The 24,488-nt window shown below is 40.7% G+C and overlaps 1 protein-coding gene across 1 annotated transcript in view; it reads left to right on the forward strand.

The window, feature by feature from the left end:
- Nucleotides 1-24,488, forward strand: part of C11H7orf50 (chromosome 11 C7orf50 homolog) — a 1,120,174-nt gene that overhangs the window by 878,984 nt on the left and 216,702 nt on the right. The gene's annotated exons all lie outside the window — the stretch shown is intronic.

Here is a 24,488-nt window from a genome sequence, read left to right on the forward strand (position 1 = left end):
GGTGGTGTTAGTACTCTATGGCAGTAGTGTTTGCAACAATGTATAACTATACTACAAACCGTGTTGCAAATACAGCTGTATGAGCCTTTTTAGGTTTACTCTTCCACAAAGGAGAGCAAGAGTGAAATACACGTGATATATAAAACAAGATGCAAAATTCCAAACAATTCAATATTCCATAAAGGAGAGTGTGAGAACAAAGCAAATTTAACAATAGAACTAAAGATTGGACTTTTTTTACTACATGTTTTGAATTGCCTACATAATGAGAGTTTATTTTTGAGTGTTTTCATGGTTCAGATAGCGCATGCAATTTTAAACAACTTTCCAATTTCCTTTTTTACATCAGCTTTGCTTTGTTCTCTTGGCATTCTTTGTTCAAAATTAAACCTAGTTAGGCTCATATGCTAATTTCTAAGCCCTTGATGGCCGCCTCTTATCTCAGTGCATTTTGACAGTTTCTCACAACTAGACAGCGCTAGTTCATGTGTGCCATATAGATAACATTGTGCCCACTCCTGTGGAGTTATTTAACAGTCAGCACTGATTGGCTAGACTGCAAGTCTTTCAAAAGAACTAAGTTAAAGGGGCAGTCTGCAGAGGCTTAGATACAAGGTAATCACAGAGGTAAAAAGTATATTAATATAACCATGTTGGTTATGCAAAACTGGGGAATGGGTAATAAAGGGATTGTCTATCTTTTTAAGCAATAAACATTCTGGTGTAGACTGTCCCTTTAATCTGTCCACGTAATTTGATATTGTCCTTTAAGATGAACCATTGTGCATTCACCATATACTCCATTTCATTTACACTGCTACAGCTTGATGCTTAAAGGGACAGTAAAGTAAAATCAATAAACTTTTATGGTTCAAATAGATCATGCAACTTTTAACAACTTTAATTTGGTTTACTTCTACTATCAGATTTGATTTGTTCTCTTTGTTGAAAAGCATATTTAGGTAGGCCCAGAAGCAGCAAATACACTACTGAGAGCTAGCTAGCGATTGGTGGCTAAATATATGCATCTAGTCATTGGCTCGCCCAATGTATTCAGGTAGTTCCCAGTAATGCACTGCATTGATCATGTGTTGAAGAGTAAACCTAGGAAAGACTCATACAGCAGTGTTTGCAACAATGTATTTACTAATGTTATACATTGTTCCAAACACTGCAGCCATACGGTGCTAACAACACGTGTACGCTTCTGATCTCCTATAAGCCTATCTAGGTTTCTATTCAACAAAAGATACCAAGAGAAACAAAGCAAATTTGATAATTGAAGTGAACTGGAAAGGTTGATTAAAACCAAATTTCTTTCCTAAGATATGGTAAGTCCACAGATTCATCATTTACTGTTGGGGAATACCACTCCTGACCAGCAGGAGGAGGCAAAGAGCACCAAAGCAAAGCTGTTAAGTATCACTTCCCTTCCCACAACTTCCAGTCATTCTCTTTGCCTTCGGTGCAAGGAGGAGGTGAAGTTTTTGTGTCTGAAGAAGATTGGATTTATTTCACTTCAATCAAGATTTTATTATTTTGAAAGCCAGAGTAGGTTTACTCTGACCTTTCCTCTCAAGATGGGGTCTAGCCGTACTCCACGTTAGTCTTTTCAGTAGGGCAGTGGTGGCTTTAAAGCAGTTAGGAACTTGTGAAGTGAGCTTTGCTGCGTTTTCCTAATAGGTTGCTGCCCTGGTATAGAAAGCCAGAGTAGGTTTACTCTGTTCTCTCTCTCTTCCACAGGTCTCTGTGAGGAATGGCATCCTCTCATACCTTGTGAGCTGTCGTCCTGCCGGACAGCTAGAGGTACAGGTAAGTGCCTTTTCTCTTGTAAGGTGTATCCAGTCCACGGATTCATCCTTTACTTGTGGGATATTCTCCTTCCTAACAGGAAGTGGCAAAGATAGCACACAGCAGAGCTGTCCATATAGCTCCCCCTCTAGCTCCACCCCCCAGTCATTCTCTTTGCCGGCTCTAAGCAATAGGGTCTCTCTCGGAAGGGTAAAGTGAATGCGGTGTTAGATTTGTAGTTTTTGTTCTACAAGCAAAAGTTTGTTATTTTTAAATGGTACCGGTTTGTACTATTTACTCTCCAGCAGAAAAGGGATGAAGATTTCTGCAGAGAGGAAAATGATTTTAGCAAGTTGTAACTAAAATCCACTGCTGTTCCCACACAGGACTGAGGAGTACAAGAAAACTTCAGTTGGGGGGAACGGTTTGCAGATTAAGCTGCAATAAGGTATGTTCAGTCATTTATTTCTAGACAAGACTGTGATAATGCTAGAAAAGGACTGATAAGATCCCCATGAGGGAAGGGTAAGCTTTATTCAGAGACTAAGTATGGAATTACAAGCTTACATTACAGGGCTAATTTATGCTGGTTGACACTTTTTTATGGGTTGACACTTTTTTATGGCAAACGGTTTTTACCTATAAACATAGTTTTTGAGACACTTAGAAGGTCCTTTTGGGTTTCTTTCAGGGGTTGTTACCCACATGGCTAGTATTATAACTCCTAGGAGTGTTTCTTTAGGCCTCACAGCACCGGAGTAAGGTGGGAGGGGCCTAATTTCGCGCCTCAGATGCGCAGTTTGATGGACTAGATCTTCAGGCTGTGTTCACATGGTGTCTCCTGCTACAATTTGAGGACCCAGAAGAAGCTTTTTCCCCATAAATCCGACTCCTAAGGGAAAGTAGGGCCACAGCAGAACTGTGGCAAGGTGCTAAATTTGTTTTAACCGGTCTGTTAGCTTACTATTGATCCGGTTTGGGCATTAAGGGGTTAATCGATTTTTTTGCTAGCTGTGCAATCTTACCAATGCTTTAGGTACATACTGTGAAAATTTCAGAAAGTTTGGTGCATTTTTCACTTTTTTGGAAAATTGTGTGCCTTTTTTATTTCTTAAAGGCACAGTAACGTTTTTTTGCAAAGTGTGTTTTTGCTTGATTAATGTGATTTCTAAGCCTGTTTGTCTTACTATTAGTCTGTTAAACATGTCTGTCACCAAGGAAAATCCTTGTTCAATGTGTTTAGAAGCCATGGTGGAACCCCCTCTCAAAATGTGTCCCACGTGTACTGATATGTCTATACATTTTAAAGACCATATTGTTGCACTTAAAAATGTGGCCCAATATGATTCTCAGACAGAAGGTAATGAGGTTAGCCCGTTGACCTCTCCCCAAGTGTCACAACCAGTTACGCCCGCTCAAGCGACGCCTAGCACCTCTAGCGCGTCTAACTCTTTTACCTTACAAGATTTGGCGGCAGTTATGGATAATACCCTCTCAGTATTTTTATCTAAGCTGCCCGTGTTACCTGCAAAGCGTGATAGCTCTGTTTTAAGAACAGATTATGAGCATTCTGACGCTTTAGTAGCCGTATCCGATATACACTCACAACGCTCTGAAATGGGGACGAGGGATGTGCTGTCTGAGGGAGAAGTTTCCGATTCGGGAAAGGTTGCTCCTCAGACAGACTCAGATACATTGGCCTTTAAATTTAAACTAGAACACCTCCGCTTATTACTCAGGGAGGTATTAGTTACTCTGGATGACTGTGACCCTTTGGTGGTCCCAGAGAAATTGTGTAAAATGGACAAGTACCTAGAAGTTCCTGTTTACACTGATGTGTTCCCGGTCCCTAAGAGGATTGCGGATATAGTAACTAGGGAGTGGGATAAACCAGGTATTCCATTTGTTCCCCCTTCTGTTTTTAAGAAAATGTTCCTCATATCTGACACCACGTGTCGTGGCAGACGGTCCCTAAGGTGGAGGGGGCTGTTTCTTCACTTGCTAAACGCACAACCATACCAATTGAGGACAGTTGTGCTTTTAAAGACCCTATGGATAAAAAATTAGAGGGTTTACTTAAGAAAATTTTTGTTCATCAAGGTTTTCTTCTCCAACCTATAGCGTGCATTGTTCCTGTAACTACTGCAGCTGCTTTCTGGTTCGAGGCGCTGGAAGATGCGCTCCAGACGGAGACCTCATATGAGGATATTATGGACAGAATTAAGGCTTTTAAGCTAGCTAATTCTTTTATCACAGATGCCGCTTTCCAACTAGCTAAGTTAGCGGCAAAGAATTCAGATTTTGCCATTCTGGCGCACAGGGCGCTATGGCTCAAGTCTTGGTCGGCCGATGTGTCGTCAAAATCCAAACTGCTGAACATCCCTTTCAAAGGAAAGACCCTTTTCGGCCTGAATTGAAAGAGATTATCTCAGAAATCACTGGGGGAAAAGGCCATGCTCTCCCTCAGGACAAATCCTTTAAGACAAAGAACAAACAAAATAATTTTCGTTCCTTTCGAAATTTCAGGAGCGGTCTCGCTTCATCCTCCCCTGCTGCGAAGCAAGTGGGTAACACTTCACAACCCAGGGCAGCCTGGAAACCTTACCAGGGCTGGAACAAGGGTAAACAGGCCAAGAAGCCTGCAGCTGCCCCCAAGACAGCATGAAGGGGTAGCCCCCGATCCGGGACCGGATCTAGTAGGGGGCAGACTCTCTCTCTTTGCTCAGGCCTGGGCAAGAGACGTACATGATCCCTGGGCCTTAGAGATTGTATCCCAGGGATATCTTCTAGAATTCAAGGACTCCCCTCCAAGGGGAAGGTTCCATATTTCTGGTCTGTCTACAGACACGACAAAGAAAGAGGCGTTCTTACGAATTGCGGAACAAGGGCTGGGGTTTTACTCAAACCTGTTTGTGGTTCCCAAAAAAGAAGGAACTTTCAGACCAATCCTGGATCTCAAAATTCTAAACAAATTCCTCCGAGTCCCATCATTCAAGATGGAGACCATTCGGACAATATTACCAATGATCCAGGAGGGTCAATATATGACTACCGTGGATCTAAAGGATGCGCATTTACACATTCCTATCCACAAAGATCATCACCAGTTTCTCAGGTTCGCTTTTCTGGACAAGCATTATCAGTTTGTGGCTCTCCCTTTCGGGTTGGCCAATGCTCCCAGAATTTTCACAAAGGTGCTAGGGTCCCTCCTGGCGGTGATAAGGCCGCGGGGCATAGCAGTGGCGCCTTATCTAGACGACATCTTAATTCAGGCGTCAACTTTCCAAAGAGCCAAGTCTCACACGGAAATTGTAGTGGCCTTTCTGAGGTCTCACAGGTGGAAGGTGAACATCAAAAAGAGTCCTCTCTCCCCCGTCAAAAGAGTTCCCTTCCTAGGAACACTAATAGACTCGGTAGAAATGAAAATATTTCTGACGGAGGTCAGAAAGTTAAAACTCTTAACTACTTGCCAAGCTCTTCATTCCATTCCTCGGCCATCTGTAGCTCAGTGCATGGAGACAATCGGATTAATGGTAGCGGCAATGGACATAGTCCCTTTTGCACGGATACACCTCAGACCGCTGCAACTATGCATGCTCAAACAGTGGAATGGGGATTATGCAGATTTGTCTCTCCAAATACAGTTGGACCAGAGATTCTCTTCTCTGGTGGTTGTCTCAGGATCACCTGGCTCAGGGAATGGGTTTCCGCAGACCAGAGTGGATCATCATAACGACCGACGCCAGTCTGTTGGGCTGGGGTGCTGTCTGGGACTCCCTGAAAGCTCAGGGCTTATGGTCTCGGGAAGAAGCTCTTCTCCCGATAAACATTCTGGAACTGAGGGCGATATTCAACGCTCTTCAGGCATGGCCTCAGCTAGCTGCGGCCAAATTCATCAGATTTCAGTCAGACAACATCACGACTGTAGCTTACATCAACCATCAAGGGGGAACAAGGAGTCCCCTAGCAATGATGGAAGTAACCAAAATAATCAGGTGGGCGGAGGATCACTCTTGCCACCTCTCAGCAATTCACATCCCAGGAGTAGACAACTGGGAAGCGGATTTTCTAAGTCGTCAGACTTTTCATCCGGGGGAGTGGGAACTCCACCCGGAGGTATTTGCCCAGCTGATTCAGCGATGGGGCACTCCAGAATTGGATCTGATGGCGTCCCGTCAGAATGCCAAACTTCCTCTTTATGGGTCCAGGTCCCGGGATCCCTAGGCGGCGTTGATAGATGCTCTAGCAGCGCCTTGGTCATTCAATCTGGCCTATGTGTTTCCACCGTTTCCTCTCCTTCCTCGTCTGGTGGCCAGAATCAAGCAGGAGAGGGCGTCAGTGATTCTAATAGCGCCTGCGTGGCCACGCAGGACCTGGTATGCAGACCTAGTGGACATATCATCCGTTCCACCATGGACTCTGCCAATGAGGCAGGACCTTCTACTTCAAGGTCCTTTCAAACATCCAAATATAATTTCTCTGCGTCTGACTTCTTGGAGATTGAACGCCTAATTCTATCTAAGCGTGGTTTCTCTGAGTCGGTTATCGATACCCTGATTCAGGCCAGAAAGCCTGTCACCAGGAAAATCTACCATAAGATTTGGCGAAAATATCTTTGTTGGTGCGAATCCAAGGGTTACTCATGGAGTAAGATTAGGATTCCCAGGACATTGTCCTTTCTCCAAGAAGGATTGGAGAAGGGATTATCAGCTAGTTCCTTAAAAGGACAGATATCTGCTTTGTCTATTCTTTTACACAAACGTCTGGCAGAGGTACCAGACGTTCAAGCGTTTAGTCAGGCTTTAGTCAGAATCAAGCCTGTTTATAGACCTGTGGCTCCGCCATGGAGTCTGAATTTAGTTCTTTCAGTTCTGCAAGCGGTTCCGTTTGAACCTTTACATTCCATAGATGTTAAACTTTTATCTTGGAAAGTTTTGTTTTTGGTAGCTAGCTCTTCTGCTCGAAGAGCTTCAGAGTTATCTGCTTTGCAGTGTGACTCACCTTACTTGGTGTTCCACGCAGATAAGGTAGTTTTGCGTACCAAACCCGGTTTTCTTCCTAAGGTTGTGTCTAATAAGAATATTAATCAGGAAATTGTTGTTCCTTCCCTGTGTCCTAATCCTTCTTCGAAGAAGGAACGTCTGTTACACAATCTTGATGTGGTTCGTGCTTTAAAGTTCTATTTACAAGCAACTAAGGATTTCAGACAAACAACTTCATTGTTTGTCATTTGAAAAGCATCATCCGTCTGGCCTATGAGACTGCTGGCCACCAACCTCCTGAAACAATTACTGCTCATTCTACCAGAGCAGTGGCTTCCACATGGGCTTTGAAAAATCAGGCTTCTGTTGAACAGATTTGTAAGGCAGCGACTTGGTCTTCGCTGCATAACTTTTCCAAATTTTACAAATTCGATACTTTTGCTTCTTCGGAGGCTATTTTTGGGAGAGAGGTTTTACAAGCAGTGGTGCCTTCCGTTTAAGGTACCTGTCTTGTTCCCTCCCTTCATCCGTGTCCTAAAGCTTTGGTATTGGTATCCCACAAGTAAAGGATGAATCCATGGACTGGATACACCTTACAAGAGAAAAGAGAATTTATGCTTACCTGATAAATTACTTTCTCTTGTGGTGTATCCAGTCCACGGCCCGCCCTGGCTATTAAGTCAGGTAGATTTTTTTGTTTAAACTACAGTCACCACTGCACCCTATGGTTTCTCCTTTTTCTTCTTAACCTCCGGTCGAATGACTGGGGGGTGGAGCTAGAGGGGGAGCTATATGGACAGCTCTGCTGTGTGCTCTCTTTGCCACTTCCTGTTAGGAAGGAGAATATCCCACAAGTAAAGGATGAATCCGTGGACTGGATACACCACAAGAGAAAGTAATTTATCAGGTAAGCATAAATTCTGTTTTTTGTCTTCTGGTTCTAGAAGGCTGGCACTGAAGGGGTTGAGGACCCTTTGTACTTAATGTTGGGACTCTAAATCCTTAAGAAGGATGATCAATGGCAGTGGGCAGGCACTATTTGTGTGTGTGACAGGGAGACTAAGGTTTAATCTCCTTCACGGAAAGGAGGGGGTTAACTTTTATGGGGACTCGGTCTAACATAATTTTTTCTATAGAACTCTGTTTTTTGAGACATTTCGGAGTTAATCACACCCTAAATTTTTTATTTGCCTTGACTGCCTGTAGGCAGTCCCTCTTGGTCCTACATGGAGCCTGATAGGAGCGTGCGCTCTCTCTTTTTAGAGGTGCCATTCTTATGGGGCTGTTTTAGGTGTTCAGAGTAGATGATCTTCCGCTTGTTAAACATAGCGGAGATAATTATTTCCATTGCTGGCAATAAGGGTTTTCGGAGAGGATGTATTTCTGAGCTCTGCAAGGACTCCTCATTTGCTATAGATTTTTAGAGAGGGTCTGTTCGACAGAATGAAGCGCAATGTATATGTGCGCTTCATTTCCTTGCTGTGACTTTGTTCCCGTCTCATTTTTTTCTCCAGAGCGATGCGGCACCATGTTGGGCGTTGTCTGAAGCTAGAATATTTCCCAGCCTCGTTCTCCAGCCAAGAACAGAGTGGCGTTCTATTCTCATTGCATTTCCACTGCAGCAGCTATGTTTTTCTTTCGCTAAGATACCATTTCTCGCAATATAGTTATTACATTTGAATAATGAAAACCGACAGTTTGAGACATGTCTGTTTATAAGTTTATGCCTTACAGTGTTGAAACTTCACAAGGGAGAATATTTAAAGTTTCATATTATTGATGTTTTATACCACTTTAGTTTATTGGTAGACATTCTATTAGCATTAGTCTTGGAACAGGGGTTTTCTCTTGAGGACAAATTACTGTTGCAAACTTGTATGTCCTTTATATTAAATAAATGCTTTAAAATAAGTTATTTTTTCTTTGAGCCTCTTGTTCCTCAGGACACATTTTTTTGATAGTTTAAAGGGATACTAAACCCAAATTATTTATTTCATGATTCAGATAGAGCAGGCAATTTTAAGCAACTTTCTAATTTACTCCTATTATCAATTTTTCTTCGTTCTCTTGCTATCTTTATTTGAAAATGTAAGGTTATGAGCCAGCACATTATTGGTTCAGTACCTGGGTAGAGCTTGCTGATTAGTTTGCTACATTTAGCAACCAATCAGCAAGCGCTACCCAGATGCTGAACCAAAAATGGGCCGACTCTTAAGCTTTACATTTTTGCATTTTACAATAAAGATAGCAAGAGAACAAAGAAAAATTGATAATAAGAGTAAATTATAAAGTTGCTTAAAATTTTGAAGTGTGTTTGGGACCTCTCTTCCCTGTGAGGGATAGTTCCTGTGCCTGTAAGGGAACAGGGTATAGAATTCTATTCATGGTTCCCAAAAAAGAGGGAATTTTTCGTCCTATGATAGAGTCTAAAGTGTCTCAACAAGTTTTCTCAGGGTACCATCCTTCAAATGGAAACTAGTGGTTCCATTCTTCCTTTGGTCTAAGAGGGTCAGTTTATGGTGACCATAGACCTGGAGGATGTGTATTTTCAAGTTCCTGTGTTTTGCCTTTCTGTCAAACATTTTCTGTTTGTGGCTCTTCCCTTTGACCTTGCCACGACTCTCAGAAGGGGGTTATCTTGGCAGTGATTAGGTTTCGGGGTACTGCTGTAGTACCCTTCCTGGACGACACTATGGTTCAGGCGCCATCTTTTCAACAAGCAAGCTCTCATACAGAGATTTTGTTGTCTTTTCTTAATTCCCACGTATGAGAAGTAAATCTGCAAATGGGTTCCCTTGTTCCAGCTGCAGGGGTAGTTTTCTTAGGGACCTTATTATGCCATATCTCTAACAATATTTTGTCAGAGGTCAGAAGAATCAAGGATTCTTTTCTCTTACCTCTCTCTGCTCTCTACTGTTTGGCCCATCAGTGGCTCAATGTATGGAGGTAATTGGTCTGATGGTTGCTTCATTGGACATCATCCCTTGCTCAATTCCATCTGAGAGTCTGCTATTATGCATGCTCAGATAGTGGCACAGGGATCATGTAGTTCTGTCTCGGAGGATAGATCTAGATCTGTCGACTTGAGATTCTTTCCTGTGGACATATGCTTCAGGAGACCTTCCTAAATAATAATGACCATGAACGCCAGCCTGTTGCGTTGGTGACTATGGACTTTGGAGGCGTCTGCTATTCCATAACCATCTTGGAGTTGAGAGCAATTTATAAGGATCTGATGGCTTTGCCTCAGTTGTCCAAGACAATTTCATCCTGGTGGTTTACATTAACACTTGGGAGAAACCTGGAGTTCCTTAGCCATGTTTGGCATGGATTGTTCAATGGGTGGACGCTCACATTTGTTGTCTACCCACTATTTGCATTTCAGGTGCTTCTACCGGAGGTGTCCTCCAAGTTAACGCTCAAATGGGGGGTGCTGGAGTTGGAGATGGCATTAAGCCATTCTTTCTCATTACTTTAAAGGCTGCTCTGTTTGAATCCTTGGCGGTTGCTCTTCTTCTACAAATCTTTGCTTGTATCTCATAGGAGTGGGCATTGGTATTTTTTAATAGTTACTGCATAGTCTCACGGGATCTGGATACAGACCTAGTGGGGATGTATCTCTTCCACCTTGGTGGTTGTTCTTGAGGAGGGACCTTCTAATTCAGGGTCCATTGTTTCCTTTCTCTGAAGCTTTCTGCTTGGGGATTGAATGCTTAGTTCTGTCTAAGCGTGGTTTTTCTGACTCGATCATTGAGACCATGATTCAGGGTCACATGCCGGTTACTAGAAAGATTTGCCATAAGATTTATATCTTTATTGGTGTGAATCCAAGGGCTACTCTTGGAGTAGGGTCAGGATTCCTAGGATTTTGTCCTTTCTCCAGGAAGGTCTGGAGAAGGGTTTGTTAGTCAGTACCCTGAAGGGTCAGATTTCTGCATTTTCTATTTTGCTACATAAGCGTCTGGTGGATGTGCCAGATGTGCAATCGTTTTGTCAGAATCAGGCCTGTGTTTAAGTCTGTTGCTCCTCCTTGGAGCCTTAACCTTGTTCTTTAAGTTTTGCAGCAGGCTTTGTTTGAGCCATTGCATTCCATAGATATTTCTATCTCTTCTGCTCAGAGAGTGTCGGAAATCTCAGCTTTGCAGTCTGGTTCACCTTCTCTTATCTTTCATGCCGATAAGGCGGTTCTTTGTACTAGTTAGGTTTCCTTCCTAAAGTGTTTTCGGACAGAAATATTAATCAGGAAATTGTTGTTCTTTCTCTATGTCCTAGTCTTTGTTCTCATAAAGAACGTTTGTTGCATACCTTGGACGTTGCGCGTGCTTTCAAATTTTATTTTGAGGCGACCAAGGATTTTCGCCAGTCTCCTACCCTGTTGATTTGTTTCTCTGGGAAACATTAAGGTCAGAAAGCTTTTGCTACTTCTCTTTCTCTCTGGTTGAGAAGTATAATTTGATTTGCTTATGGGACTGCTGGGCAGCAGCCTCCTGAATGAATTATAGCTCTTTCCTCTAGGGCTGTCTCCTCTTCTTGGGCTTTCAGGAATGAAGCTTCTGTGGAACAGATTTGCAAGGCTGCAACTTGGTGTTCTTTGCATTCTCTTTACAAAATTTAAAATGTGATACTTTCTTTCATGCAATTAGCAAGAGTCCATGAGCTAGAATTTATTGCGTCATTTTTGGCACGAAAATTACATTTGTTGATGTTTATGATGTCATTTCCGGCGTAGTTGACGCAGAGAATTTTCACGTAGTTGCATCATCTATGACGCTCATATTTGTTGCAAACATTTTTGGCGCCAAAAAATTTGTCAATTGTGGGCGTCATACTTGGCGCCAGTTTTTTTGACATTATTTAAGTCTCAGTTTCTTTTTGCTTCTGGTTCCTAGAGGCTTGTTCTGTTTGCATTCTTTCCCATTCCTGAAACTGTCATTTAAGGAATTTGATATTTTTGCTTTATATGTTGTTTTTTCTATTACATATTGCTAGATGTTGCAATCTGACCCTGTATCAGAATCTACTTCTGGAAAGCTGCTGCCTGATGTCAGTTCTACCAAAGCTAAGTGCATTTGTTGTAAACTTGTGGTAACTGTTCCTCCGGCTGTAGTTTGTGTTAGTTGTCATGATAAACTTTCAAAAGCAGATAATATTTCCATTAGTAGTAGTCCATTACCTGTTGTTGTTCCTTCAACATCTAATGTTCAAGATATTCCTGTTCATGTAAGAGAATTTGTTTTTAATTCTATTCAGAAGGCTCTGTCTGTTATACCACCTTCTAATAAACGTAAAAGGTCTTTTAAAACTTCTCATAAATCAGATGAATTTTTAAATGACCGTCAACATTCTGATTTATCTATCTCTGATGAGGATCTATCTAGTTCAGAAGATTCTGCCTCAGATATTGACACTGACAAATCTTCATATTTATTTAAAATGGAGTTTATTTGTTCTTTACTAAAAGAGGTGTTGATTGCATTAGATATGGAGCAGTCTAGTCCTCTTGATATTAAAACCAGTAAACGTTTAAATTCGGGTTTTAAACCTCATGTAGTTATTCCAGATGTTTTTCCAGTTCCTGTTGCTATTTCAGAAGTAATTTCTAGGGAATGGAATAGTTTGGGTACTTCATTTACTCCTTCTTTAAGGTTTAAGAGACTGTACCCTTTGCCGGCTGATAGATTGGAGTTTTGGGGAAAAATCCCCAAGGTTGATGGGGCTATCTCTACTCTTGCTAAACGTACTACTATTCCTACGGCAGATAGTACTTCTTTTAAAGATCCTTTAGATAGGAAGCTTGAATCTTTTCTAAGGAAGGCTTATTTATGTTCAGGTAATCTTCTTAAGCCTGCTATTTCTTTGGCTGATGTTGCTGCAGCTTCAACTTTTTGGTTGGAGGCTTTAGCGCAACAAGTACCAGATCATAAGGTGTATAGCATGGTTAAGCTTCTTCAACATGCTAATAAATTCATTTGTGATGCCATTTTTTGATATCATTAGAATTGATGTCAGATATATGTCTTTAGCTATTTTAGCTAGAAGAGCTTTATGGCTTAAATCTTGGAATGCTGATATGACTTCTAAGTCAACATTGCTATCTCTTTCTTTCCAAGGTAATAAATTATTTGGTTCTCAGTTGGATTCTATTATTTCAACTGTCACTGGGGGGAAGGGAGCTTTTTTGCCTCAGGATAAAAAATCTAAGGGTAAATTTAGGGCTGCTAACCGTTTTCGTTCCTTTCGTCAGAATAAGGAACAGAAGCCTGACCCTTCCCCTAAAGGAACGGTTTCCAATTGGAAGCCTTCTCCAGTCTGGAATAAATCCAAGCCTTTTAGAAAATCAAAACCAGCCCCCAAGTCCGCATGAAGGTGCGGCCTCATTCCAGCACAGCTGGTAGGGGGCAGATTACGATTTTTCAAAGATGTTTGGATCAGTTCAATTCAAAATCATTGGATTCAGAACATTGTTTCTCAAGGGTACAGAATAGGTTTCAAGGTAAGACCACCTGTGAGAAGGTTCTTTCTCTCACGCATTCCAATAAACCCAGTAAAGGCTCAGGCTTTTCTGAAATGTGTTTCAGGCCTGGAGTCATCTGGAGTAATCGTGCCAGTTCCATTTCTGGAACGGGGTCTGGGATTTTATTCAAATTTGTTCATTGTACCAAAGAAAGAGAATTCTTTCCGACCAGTACTGGATCTAAAAATTTTGAATCGTTATGTAAGGATACCAACATTCAAAATGGTGACTATAAGGACTATTCTGCCTTTTGTTCAGCAAGGGCATTGTATGTCCACAATAGACTTACAGGATGCATATCTTCATATTCCAATTCATCCAGATCACTATCAGTTCCTGAGATTCTCTTTTCTAGACAAGCATTACCAGTTTGTTGCTCTTCCTTTTGGCCTAGCAACAGCTCCAAGGATCTTCTCAAAGGTTCTCGGTGCCCTTATCTCTGTAATCAGAGGGCGGGGTATTGCGGTGTTTCCTTATTTGGACGATATCTTGGTACTTGCTCAGCCTTTACATTCCGCAGAATCTCACACGAATCAACTTGTGTTGTTTCTTCAAAAACATGGTTGGAGGATCAATTTACAAAAAAGTTCCTTGATTCCTCAGACATGGGTAACCTTTTTGGGGTTCCAAATAGATTCAGTATCCATGACTTTGTCTCTAACAGACAAAAAACGTCTGAAATTGGTTTCAGCTTGTCGGAACCTTCAGTCTTGGTCATTCCCTTCAGTAGCTATGTGCATGGAAGTTTTAGGTCTCATGACTGCAGCATCGGACGCGATCCCCTTTGCTCGTTTTCACATGAGACCTCTTCAGCTTTGTATGCTGAACCTTTGGTGCATGGATTATACAAAGATATCACAATTGATATCCTTAAATCCCAATACTCGACTATCTCTGACTTGGTGGTTAAATTACCACCGTTTAGTTCAAGGGGCCTCTTTTGTTCGTCGAACCTGGACTGTGATTTCAACAGATGCGAGTCTTTCAGGTTGGGGAGCTGTCTGGGGATCTCTGACAGTGCAGGGGGTTTGCAAATCTCAAGAGGCGAGATTACCAATCAATATTTTGGAACTCCGTTCGATTTTAAGAGCTCTTCAGTTCTGGCCTCTTCTGAAGAGAGAATCGTTTATTTGTTTTCAGTCAGACAATGTCACAGCCGTGGTGTATGTCAATCATCAAGGTGGGACTCACAGTCCTCAGGCTATGAAAGAAGTATCTCGGATACTTGCATGGGCGGAATCCAGCTCCTGTCTAATCTCTGCGGTTCATATCCCAGGTATAGACAATTGGGAAGCGGATTATCTCAGTCGCCAGACTTTACATCCGGGAGAATGGTCTCTTCACCCAGAGGTGTTTCTTCAGATTGTTCAGATATGGGGGCTTCCAGAAATAGATCTGATTGCTTCTCATCTAAACAGGAAACTTCCCAGGTATCTGTTCAGATCCAAGGATCCTCAGGCGGAAGCAGTGGATGCGTTGTCACTTCCTTGGAATTATCAACCTGCTTATATCTTTCCGCCTCTAGTTCTTCTTCCAAGAGTGATTTCCAAAATCATAATGGAACGTTCGTTTGTTCTGCTGGTGGCTCCAGCATGGCCACACAGGTTTTGGTATGCGGATCTTGTTCGGATGTCCAGTTGCCAACCTTGGCCACTTCCGTTAAGGTCAGACCTTCTATCTCAAGGTCCGTTTTTCCATCAGGATCTCAAATCATTAAATTTGATGGTATGGAGATTGAACGCTTAGTGCTTAGTCATAGAGGTTTTTCTGACTCAGTGATCAATACTATGTTGCAGACTGTAATAAATCTTTCTAGACACAGATTTATTAGAGTTTGGAAGACTTACATTTCATGGTGTTCCTCTCATAAGTTCTCTTGGCATTCTTTTAGAATTCCTAGAATTTTAAAGTTTCTTCAGGATGGTTTGGATAAGGGTTTGTCCGCAAGTTCCTTGAAAGGACAAATATCTGCTCTTTCTGTTCTGTTTCACAGAAAAATTGCTAATCTTCCTGACATTCGTTGTTTTGTACATTCTTTGGTTCGTATCAAGCCTGTCATTAAGTCAATCTCTCCTCCTTGGAGTCTTAATTTGGTTTTGAGAGCTTTACAGGCTCCTCCGTTTGAGCCTATGCATTCTCTGGATATTAAGTTACTTTCTTGGAAAGTATTGTTTCTTTTGGCTATCTCTTCTGCTAGAAGAGTTTTTGAATTATCTGCTCTTTCTTGTGAATCTCCTTTTCTGATTTTTCATCAGGATAAGGCGGTTTTGCAGACTTCATTTAAATTTTTACCTAAGGTTGTGAATTCCAACAACATTAGTAGAGAAATTGTTGTCCCTTCGTTGTGTCCTAATCCTAAGAAAGATCTTTGCATTCTTTGGATGTGGTAAGAGCTTTGAATTATTATGTTGAAGCTACTAAAGATTTCAGAAAGACTTCTAGTCTATTTGTTATCTTTTCTGGTCCTAAGAAAGGTCAGAAAGCTTCTGCTATTTCTTTGGCTTCTTGGTTAAAACTTTTGATTCATCATGCTTATGTGGAGTCGGGTTAATCCCCGCCTCAGAGGATTACGGCTCATTCTACCAGGTCAGTTTCTACTTCCTGGGCTTTTAAGAATGAAGCTTCTGTTGATCAGATTTGCAAAGCAGCAACTTGGTCTTCTTTGCATACTTTTACTAAATTCTACCATTTTGATGTTTTCTCTTCCTCAGAAGCAGTTTTTGGTAGAAAAGTTCTCCAGGCAGCTGTTTCAGTTTGATTCTTCTGCTAATAATTTCAGTTTTTTTCATTATAAGAATAAAACTTTTTGATTTGGGTTGTGGATTCTTTTTTCAGCTGAATTGGCTGTCTTTATTTGCATCCCTCTCTAGTGACTCTTGTGGGGAGTTCCACATCTTGGGTATTCCCATACGTCACTAGCTCAAGGACTCTTGCTAATTACATGAAAGAAAACATAATTTATGTAAGAATTTACCTGATAAATTCATTTCTTTCATATTGGCAAGAGTCCATGAGGGCCACCCTTTTTATGGTGGTTATGATTTTTTTGTATAAAGCACAATTATTCCAATTCTTGTTGATGCTTTCGCTCCTTTCTTATCACCCCACTTCTTAACTATTCGTTAAACTGAATTGTGGGTGTGGTGGGGGGTGTATTTATAGGCATTTTGAGGTTTGGGAAACTTTGCCCCTCCTGGTAGGAATGTATATCCCATACGTCACTAGCTCATGGACTCTTGCCAATATGAAAGAAATAAATTTATCAGGTAAGTTCTTACATAAATTATGTTTTTGCCTCAGACGAGGCACCTCTTGGGAGTCAGGTTATTCCAATGCTGGTGCCTTCTGTTTGGGTCTGCCTGCCTTGTCCCTCCTTATTTATCTGTGTCCTCTAGCTTGGGTATTGCTTCCCAACAGTAATTGATGAAGCCGTGTACTTACCAGATAAATGTATTTATTTCCGGACATGGTGAGTCCATGGTTACGCCCTTTATTTCAAGACAGTTATTTTTTGTTAAACCTCAGGCACCTTCACACCTTGTCTTACTCCTCTTTTCTCCATTTCCCTTCGGGCGAATGACTGGGGTTGTGGGCAGGGACGTGATACTTAACAGCTTTGCTGTGGTGCTCTTTGCCTCCTCCTGCTGCCAGGAGTGGTATTCCCCAACAGTAATTGATGAAGCCGTGGACTCACCATATCCGGAAATAAATACATTTATCAGGTAAGCATACATTTTATTTTTCTATTTTTATCATGGAAGTCTAATTTTGACTTTACTGTCCCTTTGTCACAAATTATAGAATATAAAAGGCACTGCCCATATATTTCATTTTTATACAAATAAAGCTGTGTAAGTATTGCCAGTGTCCACATGTCATTCTATATGTTTGTTATACTAAATTAATCACATTTATGAGTTGTATACATATGAAAATTATTATACTATTTAATATAAGGTATAATATTATAGCCACAACTAATCTCATCCTAGAATTTTGTGGTATAAAGAGGGAATTTCACACACACACCACTAAGGCTTTTATTATGTATAAGCTATTAGAACAGCAGTTCAAGATTTGGATACCAGTACTGGAGAATCAACTGATTCTGGTGAATTCAATGTCACAAAACCACTTGGCCCACTAAATCTGCCTTATTACTGACTGGTTTAAACTCTTGTAATATAGTTCATGTTGGAACTGGATCAAACACCAACTCATAATAACCACAGGCCATGATAAATATATAGCAACATAGACTATGACAGCTAAAAAAAAAAAAAAGAGACTGTTAGCTCGACCACTCGATTCTCTTTTTTTCATAAACTCTGAGTTTATTTATCTGCTGTAAGCACTTTTATGTTTTTTTTTTTTTTACACTACATTTTTTTGAACAAATGTGTCCCTAGTTTATTACCCAAAAGTCCAAGCCTTCTGCTTTATTTGCCTTATGTCTTTAATTAGCATTTAAGTCCAAATACTGAAAATGTTTTTTTTTTAATTATTTATATTTAAATCTTTTATCCTGAAATCTAAACCCTCTCTGTTCTATAATGTTTAATCACCTAGTCCAGAAAATCAATTGGGCTTATTTGACAAAATCTCCAATAAGAAAACTCAGGTGTTCACATCAATTAATTTAGACTAAGGGGTTTATTCAAAAAGACACTGTGTATCTTCAAGAGTACTCTTTAAATCTGTAGTATATTTTAATGGATAGTCAAAAAGAAAATACACCACCCAATATTCAAGCAAATAGCAGCGAGTTTTCAACTAGTGCTTGAAAAAAGCAAGCAGAGAAATTGGACTGTTATTTGCACAGTATTTATATATATTTAAACATATTCATTTTTGTTTTATTTTCCCTTTCTTCCCATAAATGTAAGGGTTCTGTGTGTGCCATATTTAGTTGGACCAACAATTTAATTATGCTTATACAAATGTTTTTTTTTTTAACACTGCTGTCTGGTTCTATTTACTTACAATGGTGCTTGCCATCAAGTAGATGGGAAAGATTTGCAGCAAGGATAGATGCTTGTTTGTATTCCTTCTTGTGGGTTAAATGGCATTCCAAGTCAATATGGCTGCTTGAAGCTCAAAGGACCAGTCAACAAATTAGATTTGCATAATCAGCAAATGCAAGATAACAAGACAATGCAATAGCACTTAGTTACTTCAAATGAGTAGTAGATTTTTTTATAACAAATTTCAAAGTTATGTATATTCCCACTCCCCTTGTACCATGTGATAGCAATCAGCCAATCACAAATGCATATACGTATAGTCTGTGTATTCTTGCACATGCTCAGTAGGATCTGGTGACTCAAAAAGTGTAAATATAAAAGCCAGTGCACATTTTTTTTTAATGGAAGTAAATTGGAAAGTTGTTTAAAATTACTTGCTGTATCTGAATCAGGAAAATGTAATTTAACCTGAGTGTCCCTTTAAAATATTGCAGCCATGTTTATTTTCCTGCAGCATTTCATGCATCAGCCGATGAGCTCTGTATATCAGACTTGACCACTTGATTTTGAATAGTGGCTTGTCTTTTTCACGTGGAAATCTTGTTTGATTATTTTATAGGGCCTAAGTATTAGGGTTGGAATCTCTTTAAAAGTTACATGGAAGCCAGCCGAGCAGTCTTTATCCAAAGAATACTCGACTGGAGAATTCATAAGACCCAAAAAAGATGGGTCGCTCTTGAGAAATCTTTGAACCCTAGTTTAGTACTAGAGTCTAGTTGTTGGTCCCCGAGGGGGGGAGACGGGCCGGACATTTCAGACAACCCTATCACTAAAGAAACTCTGACCCAATGGGAAAAGGCGAATAGGGAAAATCCTTATCTTTCATCCAGACCCTCCCCTCTGACCTCATTGATATATAATCACGAGTTTTCTCTAACTGATTGTGAGGGACCTCTTGGAACGAGAGCTTCCGGCCCAGACATATCCATCTATCACATTTCTGATAATGAAAACCTCCGTCCTCACCCACAGTTAGTGGAGATGGGCTTCTTTTGGGCCCAGCACTGGTTCACTTATAGGAAGGTACATCACTACATTACGACCCACAAACAACACCTTAATCTATTGAGACCTCGAACTAAACTTGAGCACCTACTTTCAGCTACATCTACACTAAATCACACTTTATCCAAAATATATTCCATTCTCACCCCCCCCCCCCCCGGTAGCCTTCCCACCTCCGTGGAGTCCTGGGAGCGGGAGCTGGGAGTTATCATCCTCCCACAGGTGGCTTCATCCATATTCATTAATACCAAATCCTCCTCATCATCTGCTCGTCTTTTAGAAATGAATTACAAAATCCTACACAACTGGTACCTCACCCCACGTCGCCTACATACACTATACCCTTCGACTAATAACCGCTGTTGGCGGTGTGGACACATGGGCAGTGGCATGGGCCACATGTGGTGGTGGTGTAATGCCATTAATTCATTTTGGAGATCTGTTGTCTGTGAAATGGAAAAGATTTTTCAGAAAACACTACCGTGGGATCCACTGCTGTTCCTTTTAAATAAAAACATTAAACTCCCCTCCAAGCCATACCTTATACTTTTTCGCATATTCACAAATAGCGCTAAATCACTCATTGCTAAAAATTGGAAGTCCCCAGACCCCCCTAGCCTTATACATTGGAGGAGTATGGTCACTGACCTCTTGGAGTTGGAGGAATACAGCGCATTCAGATTAAATAATAGAGACCATTATATCATTGCACAAGATGCTTGGGAGCAGTACATTAAAAAACACACCACACTCTCACAGGTTGACGGGCCCCTAACACTCTCTCCTAACACGCCAATGGAGACCTAGCTTTTCTTCACTCCTTCAGCTTTCCCTTAGAGCATATACTATATAAATATGCTGGACTAACACATAGACTATTACCTTATTTACAGGTAACTTTCTTATCTTTTTCGCTATTTCTTTTCCTTCCTTGTTTTATCTCAACCCACGTGTAAACATACGTTTGTTGTCATTATTGTTATTTCACTTGGGATGTATCACAAGTTTGTATATGCTGATACATTTTGTATTGTTTTCCTTTTTCTTTTTTTTTTTTTTTTCTTTTTTTCTCTTTCTTTAAAACCTTTAATAAAAACAGACCTTGGAATAAAAAGTTACATGGAAGCCAAAATTAAAGGGATACTGAACCCAATTTTTTTTCTTTCAGATTCTCTTGGTATCTTTATTTGAGAAAGCAGGAATGAAAGGCTTACGAGCCGGCCCATATTTGGCTCAGCATCTGGGTAGCGCTTTCTGATTTGTGTGTAAATGTAGCCACCAATCAGCAAGCGCTACCCAGGGTCCTGAACCAAAAATGGGCTGGCTCGTAAGCTTATAATCCTGCTTTTTCAAATAAAGATACCAATAGAACGAAGAAAGAATGATAATAGGAGTAAATTAGAAAGTTGCTTAAAATTGCAGGCTCTATCTGAATCATGAAAGAAAAAAATATTGGGTTCAGTATCCCTTTAATTTTGGCTTCCATGTACCTTTAAAGAGATTCCAACCCTAATACTTAGGCCCTATCCCTTTATTGTATATGTCTTGCATCACAACATTACAACAGCATGGAATCTTTGTTATTTCTGTGAAGTTTGTTTACACTTACACTCACTAACCCGGGGATCAGCAATATACTACAGCTAATGTGCGGGTCAGCAATATACTACAGCTAATGTGCCATGAGTGTTGACTTTTGGTGCAGAGCTTTTCACTTGTTTGCCTGGGTTTAATGCAGTGCGGCAGTGGGTTCAGTATCCCTTTAGATTGAAATATTATTTTTTTTATTGAACAATCGGTACATTACACAGTCTATATCAATAGCAGATACAATAAATAAGTCACAACTGTAAAGCATCTATTTCACATTTCTCAACATTGTACTGCATTTTTCATATCAACATTTTCTTTAACCAGTCTTCACTGTGTGTTACAAGTTGAAGCTCCAGTAAAAACATGAGTCCAACTGTTACAATTTTAAAGATCTAACAATGTTTAACAATTAACATGAATAACCTATATAACCATTATGCCAGTTCGCTTCACCATTTAATTTGTTGTATTATCAATAAACATTTCTTAAGCAATCTCCACGTCTTAAACATCCACAGAGCCCACCAAGTATTCTCATCTGCAGTATCTACCGCTGCTCTCAAACTACTGTTTCTTTCTCCCTTGCATGGTAGCTTATCCTATACATGTTTTTCATTAAGGATCCAGTAAAACCAGACTCTATTGAAAGATTCCACCTCGTCTTGTATGTATGCTGCAGTCTCGCATAAACCAAACTACTTCTGATCCTCCCAAGCACTTCCATTCTCTCCGGAATTCCCACCTTCCAGTATTTTGCTATAGATATACGAGTCACTGTACATACAATTCTAATGAATTTATTTATAGGTGCATTGAATCTTGGATCCTCACCATTCAGCAAGGCCTGCATGGGCGTCAGTGTTACCTGTTCCTCTAATATAGTGGTTATCATCTTAGATAGGTCGAGCCATACATTTCGTACCTCCGGGCATTCCCACCACATATGAAAATATGTACCTAGCTGTGTGCAACCTCTATAGCACTGCCTGGAACCTCCCTTCACCAGGGCCGGACTGGGAATGAAAAGCAGCCCTGGAAAATTTGTAGACCAGCCCCAAATTCTGTTGTGTCCATAAAATGCACATGGCTAACTGTGTCTATGCGCTTCTCCCCACCCATAAAGACTGTAAAATATTTCCTTAGCGATCATTGGCCTTGGATTTCTAAATTCTAATGGGATTTTTTACAGTTAGTGAGAGTGAATAAGCTGCGCCTGCCAGCCACCACCAGTCAGCCCCCCCCCCCTGAACTTTAAACTTGAAAATACATATGTTAATGTAATTTTAAATAGATGTCATTCATGGGAAATTATGGAAAGCTTCAGCTAAAGTTTAAGTACATTTTCTAGGTTTGCTTGATTGACTAGGTTCTCAGATGCCAAAAATCATAGATACTCTAGGTAGGAAAATAATTGACATGAAGACTAAGATTGAGGGGGAGTAAAGAGTTTGCTGGTGGCAGCTAGTGAGAATGAAGGGACAGATAAACAATAGGATATGCAGGAGTGGCTCACACCATCCATGACCCAGGCAATCAGGCAGTGGCCCTCACTTGGCTCAGTTGACTGCTTCAGTACCCCTGCTGTCTACCGTGTATATATTTATACACATATATATATATATATAAACACAAACACACATGGTATGTGTGTGTGTGTATATATATATATATATATATATATACACACACCGTGTGTGTGTATATATATATATATATATAAATATACATACATATACACACACACACATACTCTGTGTGTGTGTGTGTATATATATATATATATATCTAAATGAACACAATAAAGAAAAACAGGGCATTTATAACAAAAAACATTAAAGTAAAAACGTATATAAAACACACTTTTTAAGCTGCCAGAGAGGGATGCACATGTGTTTCCGCTATCACAAGCAGTGAATGGGTTAAACAGTTTCGTTTTATCAGACAAAAAGAAGTAGTTAAAGGATATTATAATTTATAGCTTACAAAAGCCAGGCATGCATGGAGGTGATCATTATCTATCCTCTGTCAGTGTCGGTGTTAGGGAAAGTCTGCTGAAACATACACTGATTCCTCTTGTGAAGCTGTAGGTGGTGCCCCGCCCCCACAGCAGCCGGAGACCTGTGAACTCTTCTGATTCATGAAGGGGAGAGGGACAGATCCTAGCTCCTTGCAGTTAGTGGTTTCTGATTTTCCACTTGCCCTGCATCGAAGTGGAGTGGGTACTAATGCAGAGTATTGTCCGGTTTTTCTCTGCAAATTTTACTGGGCAGCTGGTTGTAATACCAGACTGTCCAGTAAAATAACAGACACCTGGCAACCTGATCATCGTGATAATCATGTCACTCACTGTGATGCAGCATGCTGCTGGCAGCAGCATCATGAATATTTTCAATTGGAGGCGAAGCTGGGCTCTAGAGCAGCCGCGGCAGCACATCCTGATCCTGACTCGAGTCACACACACAGTCTAAGTCTGTCTGCCCAAAAAAAGCAGGGCGGCTGCGCTCTGCTACTATGTAAATAAATGCCGAAGCCTGCCCTGTGTCTGTCACTCAGTCTGTTTGCTCAACTCAAACAGCAGGTCACGGTCAGCCCAGCCTCTGCACTCAAGTCACCATCAGTCACTCACAAAACACTATCCTGAGCCTCTGCACTGCTGAGCTAGTGAGCTACCGGCCCACCCTGGGCCCTGATGGCCCGGCCCATCGGGATTTTTCCCGGTATCCCGGCGGCCCAATCCGGCCCTGCCCTTCACCATATGTGCTGTTTTTAAAGGGGTTAAATACCAACGAAATGTTGTCTTGATGTTATTCTCCCTTAGGTCCGCTCCCAGTAAGCCCCTACTGGAATTTAGAAAAATCTGGTTCCAAGTCTTTAGGTCATATGTTTCACCCAAGTCCGCTTCCCAGTGGAGGGCAGTTTGTGGCTTTGAAATTGTGTGTGTTTCCTGTATGAATAAATATAAGTGGGACACCGCACTTTTCTGTCTATTTTCTGCACTGCACAGTTTCTCAAAAATGTTTTTGGTCTTGGCCTCCCTCCCCGTCCTGTTATATAGGGTTCAGTATCCCTTTAAAGGGACACTGAACCCAATTTTTTTCTTTCATGCTTCAGATAGAGCAACTTTTTTAAGCATCTTTCTAATTTACTCCTTTTGTCAATTTTTCTTCGTTCTCTTGCCATCTTTATTTTAAAAGCAGGAATGTAAGTCTTAGCAGCCAGCCCATTTTAGTTTCAGCACCATGGATAGTGCTTGCTTATTGGAGGCTTACATTTACCCACCAATAAGCAAGCATAACCCAGGTTCTCAACCAATAATGGGCCGGCTCCTATTCATCACATTCCTGCTTTTTAAAGAAAGATAGCAAGAGAACGAAGAAAAATTGATAATAGGAGTAAATTAGAAAGTTGCTTATAAATGCCTGCTCTATCATGAAAGAAAAAAATTTGGGTTTAGTATTCCTTTAAGCTTTCATGAATCAGAGCATGTAATAAACAAACTCTTCAGTGTTCTTCTGTAATGAAAATGTAACTTTTTCTCTTGTTATCCTTGTTGAAACTTAGCTTCTTTCCATGAGAGCA

This window comes from Bombina bombina, chromosome 11 (genome assembly GCF_027579735.1).
Source record: "Bombina bombina isolate aBomBom1 chromosome 11, aBomBom1.pri, whole genome shotgun sequence".
NCBI lineage: Eukaryota > Metazoa > Chordata > Amphibia > Anura > Bombinatoridae > Bombina > Bombina bombina.